Consider the following 10,052-nt stretch of genomic DNA (forward strand, 5'->3'; position numbering starts at 1 on the left):
CAGCTCTGCCTTTATTCATGTTTTTTTTTACAGTGATGCTGTTAGTTTTTCAAGGGAATACAAAGGATTTTGGATTACACAAAAGGTGTTTCTCCACTGGACAAATTTCCCTGCATTTCTTCAAGGACAAATTGCTTTTTGCCTTCTGTTTCAGCTCCACCTTCCCTCCCCAGCCTGGCAGAGCCTTGTACCTGAGAGGGCAGTGAGCACTCAGGCTCGTTTCCTCTTAGCCCAGCGGCTTCAGAAGGAAACAGCTCATGGACAGGAATCTCAAACTGATTGGCAAACAGTCCAAGTGCTCAAAACCAGCAGTAAACACACACAAACCACAGCGGAGAACAAAGCTGTGGGTCAACATCAGATGAATGCTCTCTGTAGCTGACTGACCAGAATATCTCTGGCAGGAGGCCAGGCAGAGGATAGCTGGCTAATAATGGGTGGTAAATGACCACTTTGATTGTGCCTGGACAGGCCCAGGCAGAAAAGCACCTCCTGGCATGGCTTTGTCATCTGCCACCCTGTGATGGATGGGAGACCTCACCTCTTCCTGGCTCCTGTGCTGGAATTGGGATTGCAATTTCACCCCCAGAGAAGTGTTTGAGCACCTCAGCCCTGCCCCTGTGCTATTTGCTAACCAGGGAAATGGATTTAACTACCAAAAAACCCTAAATATCAGGGCACCAAAGCCCTAGAGGGGCTGGAAGTTGCAGCCCTGAACCACATATTTTATATTTCTGTACCTCAGTGACTCCACTTGCAGAGCTGAAGGAGAAAAATGTTTTACTCCTAGAAAAGCAGTGAATCTCTCCTGAAAGGCCACAGGGATCCAGGACATGGAACAGGCTGGCACTCAGTGGAGAGAGGAAAGAGGGAAGGAAGCCTGCTGGAACCAGGTGATTGCTAATGAACACAGCAAGAATGTGCTTCATTTTCAGCTTTGTACAAATTCAGGGAAAGCTTTCCCTGGGGAACTTACAGCCTTTGCTACTGAGAAGTGATGAAGATGAAATCTATGATAAATAAGTCTGGAATTTCGTAGAACAACATCAAACTTAATGCACCAAACAGCAATTTCATGAGGTTCACCCCAGAACATAGAGACTGCTCCTCAAAAAGTGCCAGCAGACTTTGCCACCTTTCCCTTGAAGGTGGATTTCTTTGGTTTTACCTCATCTGAGGTGAAAACAAACCAAAAGGAGATATATGCATGACACCAACCTGTAATCCACATAGAAGGAGAATTATCACCACATAAGAGATGCCAGCCTTGCCAAACCAGCACTGATTCCAGCAGCAGCCACAAAACCCCTGAGCCTCCTGCTGTGCAGAACTGAGAGTTTTGCTCTGTGACATGTGCACAAAAATAGTGAATTAGTAATTACATTAAAGAAGTGGGTTTGGTTCTCTCAGCCCATGCAGTTTCTTGGTTGCAAGAGGATTTTTTAATTTGTTAGAATTGATGGGAGGTCCTTTCCCCTGACCTAATTAGGCAAAACTAGGTCTTCATGTCTGCTGCTTTTGGAAGGCTCAGATTTCTGGGTGTCCAGTTGAGACCCTCAGCAGGAACATTATCACAAAGCATCATTCAAGACAGAAATTTACCTCAGCAATAATATCCATGAGGAGGGACAGCTATTTCTCTCTTCTGTTGCCTAATTGGAGCAAAAGAGATTATTAACCCTCCTGGAATTACTGATTTACCAACACTGCCATTGCAGTGTGCATTCATTGCTCCAGGTAGAAAGTAATACCTTAAAAATGGATTGCTTAATAAATCAACATCGGATTTTAATATTAATTGTCCCTTTGAAACTGATTCTCAACAAATATCCCAGTTAGTGTTGCTTTGCTAACATTTTAATGGGTCATTAACTAAAACCAGTCATTACCTTCTGCTGTTACAGTTTCCATAAGGATTTATTAAGGCAACTTCATGTATTATTAAAAAGAAAGTTCGTGGCTCTGATGTTCTAAAACTTTGTCTCCCTCAGGCTTCCACTGGTGTTGCTTCAAAGGTAGAAACATTTGCCAAATGTAATTGTGTCACTCAGTTCAGTTCAATCCTTTAAAACAATATTTCTTGCTCTTAAAATTCCCTTGTTCTCCTCCCTTCTCAAGGAGAGGGTGGCTGTGTATAAAATAAATGTGAGCATGTGGAAGGATACAGAGCTTTTTTTGGTTTGTAGCTGCTAAATCAAAAGGGGATGGACCTGGAATATCAGAAAAGTAGAAGAAGCTTAGTAAGTTGGGTGTGTCAATATGATTAAAACCACTACGGAGAAATTCTTCCTCACAAAATATGTTATTAAACCACAAAACTCGTTGCCCCTAGAAGCTATTAGGGCCAAGACTTAGGCTCACCATAGAGTTCAGATTTCATGCAGATCTCAGGAATTCTGAGCCTCATACTCCCATAACTGAATACATCCTTGAACTCTGGAGCATGAGGCTTAGAATTACTTTAATGACTTCTTGAGGTAATTAATTCCTCTGTCTAAATAACATCTGTAATTATTAGCAGTCAGAGTGACATAATTAGGTCAAAAATTTTACATTTCCACCTTACATGGTCTTCCAATAAACCATGGATGAAATTAAGGTCACTCCAGTCTGAGAAGGCTCCTTTACACCTATATTTTCTTGACTTGGTCTCTCTTTTTTTTCTTTTTTTCACTGGAGAGATATCTGAAAACAGGAGTTTCACACTTACAGCTCATCACATTCCTAGTGTTCTACCAAGAATTTAAAATACTGACAGTTTCCATGTGGTGACATGAAGGAAAAAAAAAAACATTTTCCCTCCAGCCTGTAAAATCAGACTCAGGTTCACAATCAGCTCTGTGCCTCTCTATTCCATGTGCTGAAGCACAATTGCTTTGAATTAATCTGAACCCTGAAAAAAATATGCAAAATTGCGGGAAAGATAGAAAAGGGACAAAAGCTTTGGCCTCACCTCAGTGCAAGAGCTGAGCTTTTGTGGCTGAAATTCACTTTTCACAGAATTTCACTGAGTTCTTCACATTGGTTAGTGCATGGGGCAGGCTGTTGGCCTCAAGAAGTGTTGAATATTCGGGTTCCTTCAAAAATATATGCTTAAAAAAATCACATTTTCACAAAAAACAACAGATTTTATTCCCAGTTTATGACAATCCAAAGAAATCAAGCCATCAAACCACAGCCATTTACACTGTTAAAAAAAAAAAAATAAAACTGATTTGCAGGCTGCTAAACATTTGTAAGCTGGTACTAAATGGTTCAATCCTATATTGTTATCTGTGGATAAACTGATAATATTTATAAATGCTGAGTTTTCTCCAAATGGTCTGGATTTATTTCACCTCTGCAAGGCAATGCTGCAGAGATTCATCTGCAAGTACTGCAGAGATAATATCTTAATTTCTATCCCTTGGGGGAAAACAGAGAAACAACAGGCTTGTGAAAGAGATCTGATGATAAAACTTCATTATTTCACTTTTTTTTAAGAAATCATCTGTGAAATGCTCTTTTATATTTTTAAAAAAACCCAAAAACTTCAGTGCTATCCCTAAAACACCTGTTCCACTGGGTTCCTACTGCTGCATAGAGATTCATGGAAAACCTCTTTTTGTGCCTGATGAGTTACAACATCTATAGGAAGAACTGCACTGCTTTTTTTTTGTAATTAGCAACTGCTAGTTAACAGAATTGCTCCCAAAATGTGCTGCACCTTTGGAAACCAAGAATTCATCTGCGAGGAAGTGAAAGTAGGATGGAAGGAACGACTCAACTTGCATGCACCTGCTTTTACATAAGCCAACGTGTTCCTGGTGATGAAAATCACAGTCTTTCAGATCCAAATGAATGGTTTAAATTAGCAAGACTCGTGTTTCATCGTTAGAAATACCTTCCAGCATCACAAGATACAGAGATGTCTTTCTCGACGGAGGTGTCTGAAAACATGAGCTTCAGACCACTTTTATAAAAGAAGAAATTTGCCATCCAGTATATCGTGGAAATGAAAAAAAAAAAATTGCTTCTGAATGCATTTGCCTGTGTGAAATGATGTCTCACGAAAGATGCAGGAAAAGAAACCAAGATGAACATTATAAAATAGTCGTCAAGTGAATATTTCAGTACCACACTCCATCAAAGGTAGGTCACAGAAAGCAACTGGGATATATCCATGCAGAACTTTCTAGTACAAGAAAAAAAAATACAAAAAAAACCAAAATAAACCAAAACAAACAAAAAACCCCACCAAAATCAAACCAAACCAACCAAAAAACAAACAAAACAAAACAAAAAGCGAGCAAACAAACAATCCAAAAAAACCAACGAAAACCCCACAACACAAAAAACCCCCAAAACCAAAAAAAACCCCAAGCAAAAACAAAAAAAACCCAAAAAACCCCACAAAAACAAACAAAAAAACCCCCAAAAAATCCCCCACAATCAAAAACCCAAAACCACCCAGAAAAATTCTTCTATTTCCTGCAAGAGCCATGAAACTGGAAGGTATCTTCTCACTTCCAGTCAGCAAGCAATCAGACACCATTTTTCCTGCTCCCCAGCTCCTGTTCATCCCTGTAAATTCCATGTGGCTGTATTCTTACTCTTGTTCTTTCCTCTCTGTGGAAGGAAAAATATCCTGCAAGACCCAAGAAAATCACCCTCAGTCTGTCCTCAGGTCCTTGCTCTGTCACTGTACCTGGATGATGTCATAATGATGTCATTTATTAATTAGGAAAAGGAAAGTCTATAATTTTTGCTGAATTCTTTTCCAAGCATTCCCTTGTCTTTCCAAACCAGCCCGATCCACTTTATTTCTTGTGCCTACCAACTCTTCTCTGCCTGAAGCACATTGTCCTCTCTGCAACTGAAAATATATTTATTTATTTATTCATTTATTTATTTATTTGAAGTTTTCTCTTCTAAGTCTAGTATAACATGGGCCTTCTCCTTAATTAAGGTTCAAACATTACAATAAATGATTATGTGAACCCACCTATAGATATGTGGCTTTGAATTGTGTTGGTAATGGTGAAAAAAATGGGAATGAGAAGTTAGTAGGAAACCCAGCTCTTCTACATTATTGGTTACTTCAGTTACTTATTTTGAGAAACTTAAATAATTTTTTAAAATTCTATTTTTTTCTTAAATCATAAAGCAGAAAGAAAGGCGGAAGATTAGGAAAAGTCACAAGGCTAAATCACCCCAAACTATCATTCAGAGATTCACTACTAGTGGATTAAATAAGAACTCTCAATCACAAGTATCTGTATGCCTAAGATAAAAACAAAAAAATGTTCAATTAGCAAAATCACTGCCCCTTCTCCAATGGTGAGGATGTTAGCAGGAGTATTGTGCTTTTATGCATTATCCAAACGATATTCACACATCAGAGACCTGATTATCAACAGTGGCCCCATATCACAGCAACTAATCATTTTCTCCCTAATTTATTTCCAGCCAAAGGGGAAAAACCCATCCACGTAGCCACATGCAGATGATGTGTGTTAATTCCATCCTTCCTCAGATCTGGCCAGGTATGAATCAGCTCCAGTCCAAAAGCCATCAAACCTCATTAATGAGAGGTTGGTCTTATCACCATGGGCTAATTAGTGCAGTAACGAGGCCAGCTTTGAGTCTGGGTGAAGTCAGGGCTGGCTGTGTCAGAGCAGAGGTATGAGAAGCACTGTTAGTGCTGCCAGGATTGTCAAGCTTGTTGCTGGAATTGGTTCTTTGCATTAAAAAAAAGGACGTCTTAAAAATGGAAGCTTCACAGAAAACACTAAATGGCGACAAAATTCAGAAGAGGTTTGGGTTGTGGGGCAAAATCAGCCTGGGTTGCATAAGGATAGTTTGATTTTTGATTTTTAGTTTTTGATTTTTGATTTTTAGTTTTTGATTTTTGATTTTTAGTTTTTGATTTTTGATTTTTAGTTTTTGATTTTTGATTGCATTGCCAACAGCTTGATGGGGATGATCCCTGTCCTCTGCTCAGGGTGGAGTCAGACACGATCCAGTTCTGAGCTCCCTGAAACAAGAGACATGGACCCACAGCAAGGGGCCTCAAAGACAATTTATGGACTGAAAAATAGGAAGAAAGGCTGAGAGAGCTGGGACTGCTTAGCCTGGAGGAGAGAAGATCCAAGAGGAATCCTTACCAATGTGTAAAAGCAGCTGACAGGAGGGGTAAAGGAGATGCTGTGACCTCAGTGCTGCCCAGTGAAAGGGCAAGAGGCTAAAATACATGAAATTCCACTTAAACATAAGAATTTAATTTTTTTTATTGTAATTGTAATCAAATACTGGGAACAAGTTTCCTAGAGAAGCTGTTGAGTGCTCCATCCTTGGAGTTACTAGAAACTTTTCTGGACATGGTCCTAAGGAAATCTGCTGCTAAGTTGACTTAAGTTGACCCTGCTTTGAGCAGAGGGACTGGACTCAACAGTCTCAAGAGTTCCTTTCTAGCCTCAATTATTCCATGATTCTGTAAGTTCTTCAGAATAAAAACAGGTAAAGAAAAATAAAAATAATTTTTAGAAAGAATATCATTATTAGAGAAAAATAAATACTGCAAGAAAATCCATTCTCTGCCAAGACAGAAATGAGGTTGGTAGCATCAATGCAAACAAAACTTTTTTCCCCCAATGCAAACAGAGCTTAGCCAGCTCTCACTTCAACACCCCAAATCAGATGGGATGAATTCCAGTGTTCTCCACCAAATCACAATCAGCACCATGTTAATGAGGTCACCTTGCCTTGGCACCCCAATTACCTCATGTGTGCCTTTGTGACAGAGAGGTTTGTCGAGTGGCTTTGTTTTGAGGGGTTTGCTCTGGTCAGCAGGGCCAGGAGCTGATTTTCAGATTTCCATCCTGCAGGCCCCACAGCAGAACCTGGGGCAGAATAGTTCTCCTTCCTTGGTGATATCTCAGTGTGAGCTACGAAATGCCCAAAAAATCCCCATGGCAGATCTGCAGCTCAGCCTGGCGCTGGAGGACTCGATGTTCTGAAAAGAGAGAAAGCATTTCCTTGGAGAGATCTCACCTTGCAAGAGGCTTCACAACAAAACCCTGACTCGACTCTTAGGGGGAAATAGAAGATCACGTTATTCCCCAGCAGGGTGAATCACACAGAGCAAAATCTGTGGCAGCCAGAACAGCTCCTCGTGCTTGCATAATCGCATTAAACATTTTCATTCATTTCTGCTTGTTAAAGTAATATGATGACTTCCTCTAGTTTCAAACATGGCAATGAAAGGAGGCTTTACTTTCCTCAGCCTGCTGTGCTGCTTCACTGCCAAAGGCAACAGCTTTTTAATCCAAAGTTAAGAGTTACAAGATGAAATACATTTACCAGCACAGGAGAAAAAAAAAAAAAAAAAAAGAAGAAATGAAAAAGGGAAATGGGCCCTTCTCACCTGCCCATGTATAACCATGTGAGCTAAATTAAAAACACACATTGTCAGCTGGAAACTCATTTGTGTGAAGGATGGCTGGCAGGTTTTTGAGGGTGTGTGGACACTGCAGAGAAGTGTCCCTGTCCCTTCCCCTGGCCTGAGCTGAGGAGCAATTTCCCTGCAAGGCTCAGGCAGCTTTTGTGAAGGTAAATCCCAGGATTCAAAGCACAGAATGTAAAGGAGAGAACCTGCTTTGGAGTCCATTTATAAGGCAGAGAGGACAGAACTGGCTGTGGAACATCCCTGTGGCTCTCCCTCAGGGACTTGCTGCACAAAGAAGGAGTTATGGATGTTGAAAGCCAAAGATTGAAACGTGGCAGTCATGAAAGTGCAGACACCTTCTCCTCCAGTCCCCTCAATCCTCTCTCATTTCAATCCACAGAGAAATGCAGCAGCAGTTTGCTCCCCACTGCTGCCAGCTTTCCGTGGAGCCCACAGCTCTGTGTTGGGAGTGTTGAGGAATTAAAAGTGAATTGACAATGATCAATATGCCTGAGTTCAGTACCACCAAAATTAAAGAGATTTTTACCCAGTAACTTCAATGGAGGCAGAACTGCTGCCTGACTAACAGTGCTTTAGGACTTATTCCTTTACCATCAACTGTGAACAACCTTTTAAAAGACTTGAGTCATAATTAGAGTTTTTAATTCACCTCGTCAGCTCAGTCTCGCTGGTGACACAACAATTCCATCCTGTCTCTCCTCACCACTGTGGCAGCACCTGCACCAGCCTCTTGTCTGAGTCACTGGAGCAAACAGAGCTTGCAGAACTGTTTTTAGACACTAAAAGGCAGCTTGGCCATTCTCTCACAAGGCACTGAGGTTATTTCTACCTAACCAAACAGGCAGCCCTCACCTTTGTGGGGTTAAACTGTGGACATGAGCAAGGGCTGTTTGTCACTCTGTAAAGATCCCATTTTGTGATGCCCTCAGCAGCCTTCAGGAATGGGGAGTTTTGCAGGAGCTGGCAGTGGTTATTCCTGTCTCCTGTACATGCTTCCAGCACTTTGTCATTCCTGCATTCCCTACAGCTTCTGTTTCTTAGAGATGTCTGGCAAGGCTCTGCAAAGGTTACTTATCCTCTCCCTGATAACTATCCTTCACTAGTTTTTCTTTATTAGTTTCCCTCTCCCCCCATTTTTTAATTTTTTTTTTCTCCTAGAATAAAGAAATCAGAATGCATATTAGATATATTAGATGCTCGTTTTCCTGGAAGTGTTTTTAGACATAAACTGGAAGAAGATTATGTCCATTTTTCTGTATTTCAGCTAATTACTGTCCCCTTGCGTGTGCTGTTGAGACTGTCAGTTTGAGTTGTGTCTTTCTGTCTATTTGCAAGGCCAATACAGCAAGCAGAGCCAAGCCATAGTTGTAGGGCATATTTGGTAAAGAAGTGGTAATGCTCAGGTTGATTGAGGATCATCTAAGGAGATGGGTTTTGGGTTTTTTCCCCTGTGATTCTTTTCTTTTCCTTTTTTCCTTTCCCTAAAAATGCCAGCCTTTGTCTCAGACTAGATTGAGCTCATCTCCAGGATGTATTACCAACTCTTGTAATTCTCCTCAGCTATTTTATTTAAGTCTTAAGGGATCATTTGATCAAAAGACAGGATTGGAGTAGAGAAAAGAATTTTGGTCACACTAGTACTGACTGGTGGAAGCAGACAATGCCACTGAAGGACATGAATTAATTTTTTTTTAGGTTTATTTTCAGCAAGGCTTTTTAAACTTTGTGTAGGAATAGATGCTGGACTGTAGGGAACAGGAATAAAAATCTCTCAGGCCTTTATACTCTCCTAGAGGTTGAAAATAAAACATACATAGTTAATTTTAATAACATGTACGAAAAAGGATTTACTTTTTCCACACACAGAAAAGACGTGCAACATTGTTCTCTCAAAACCAATATACAGTTCACCTTTTCCTCAAGAAACTGAGAACTTCCACTTGATTTTCCAAAGTATTTTAGGAGAGCTGTACATGAAGTGTTGTGGAAGAGGCACATATTCCATAGAACTATTGTTGGTAATACTGAGAGGGTGTTCATATAATAGAGGGAGTGAGTATATTAAGAATGTAGTCCTGGTGGTCATCAAAAAGGATTTTTTTTTTAATTTTTTTTTTTTTTTGAATTGGCACAATTACATATTTCTCTGCTAGTTACCAGATAAACTTCTCTCTCCATCCCTGCCATCACATCATCACCTCTAGGACAGTAGTGGAGTTACACCAAGATCAAAGCTGAAAGCTCTTCCTTCCCCAACAATCTGCACAACAACTGCCAAATAACTCCAGATCGCCTTGGAAAGAAGAATGGCAATGCTTCCCCCCTTCCACAACATTCCTTCCCACACCATTTCTCCAAATTTCCTCCCAGCACAATAAGATGCTCACAGAAAATGCCAGGATTAATTTGCAGGGGGTTGGAAAATGCTGTTCTCAGATGTGCAGTGGTGGTGGCGTTCAGAACAGTTAAGCACAGCCCTGTTATTAGTGAGAAAAAGCAAAGTTGTGTCTTGCAGCTGCAACTGTTAGAGAATTGATTGTGTGTGATTAATTACTTTCCAGAAAATTCAAGTCAGTATTTGTGACAGGAATATTTATTGGTAATC

General features: G+C 40.4%; 1 long non-coding RNA gene across 2 annotated transcripts; it reads right to left on the bottom strand.

The window, feature by feature from the left end:
* Window positions 1–4,693: 4,693 nt before the first annotated feature.
* Window positions 4,694–8,045, bottom strand: LOC146444085 (uncharacterized). Of its 2 annotated transcripts, none has more exons than XR_014850048.1 (3): window positions 7,974–8,045; window positions 6,761–6,994; window positions 4,694–4,855 (listed from the first exon to the last, which is right to left on the bottom strand). It is a non-coding gene; the product is annotated as an uncharacterized LOC146444085 (long non-coding RNA). The 2 variants fall into 2 exon arrangements; XR_014850117.1 differs by lacking the exon at window positions 4,694–4,855 and adding an exon at window positions 6,181–6,481.
* Window positions 8,046–10,052: the final 2,007 nt, after the last annotated feature.

Source organism: Lichenostomus cassidix, chromosome 1, assembly GCF_008360975.1.
Source record: "Lichenostomus cassidix isolate B80296 chromosome 1, HeHo_3.0, whole genome shotgun sequence".
Classification (NCBI taxonomy): domain Eukaryota; kingdom Metazoa; phylum Chordata; class Aves; order Passeriformes; family Meliphagidae; genus Lichenostomus; species Lichenostomus cassidix.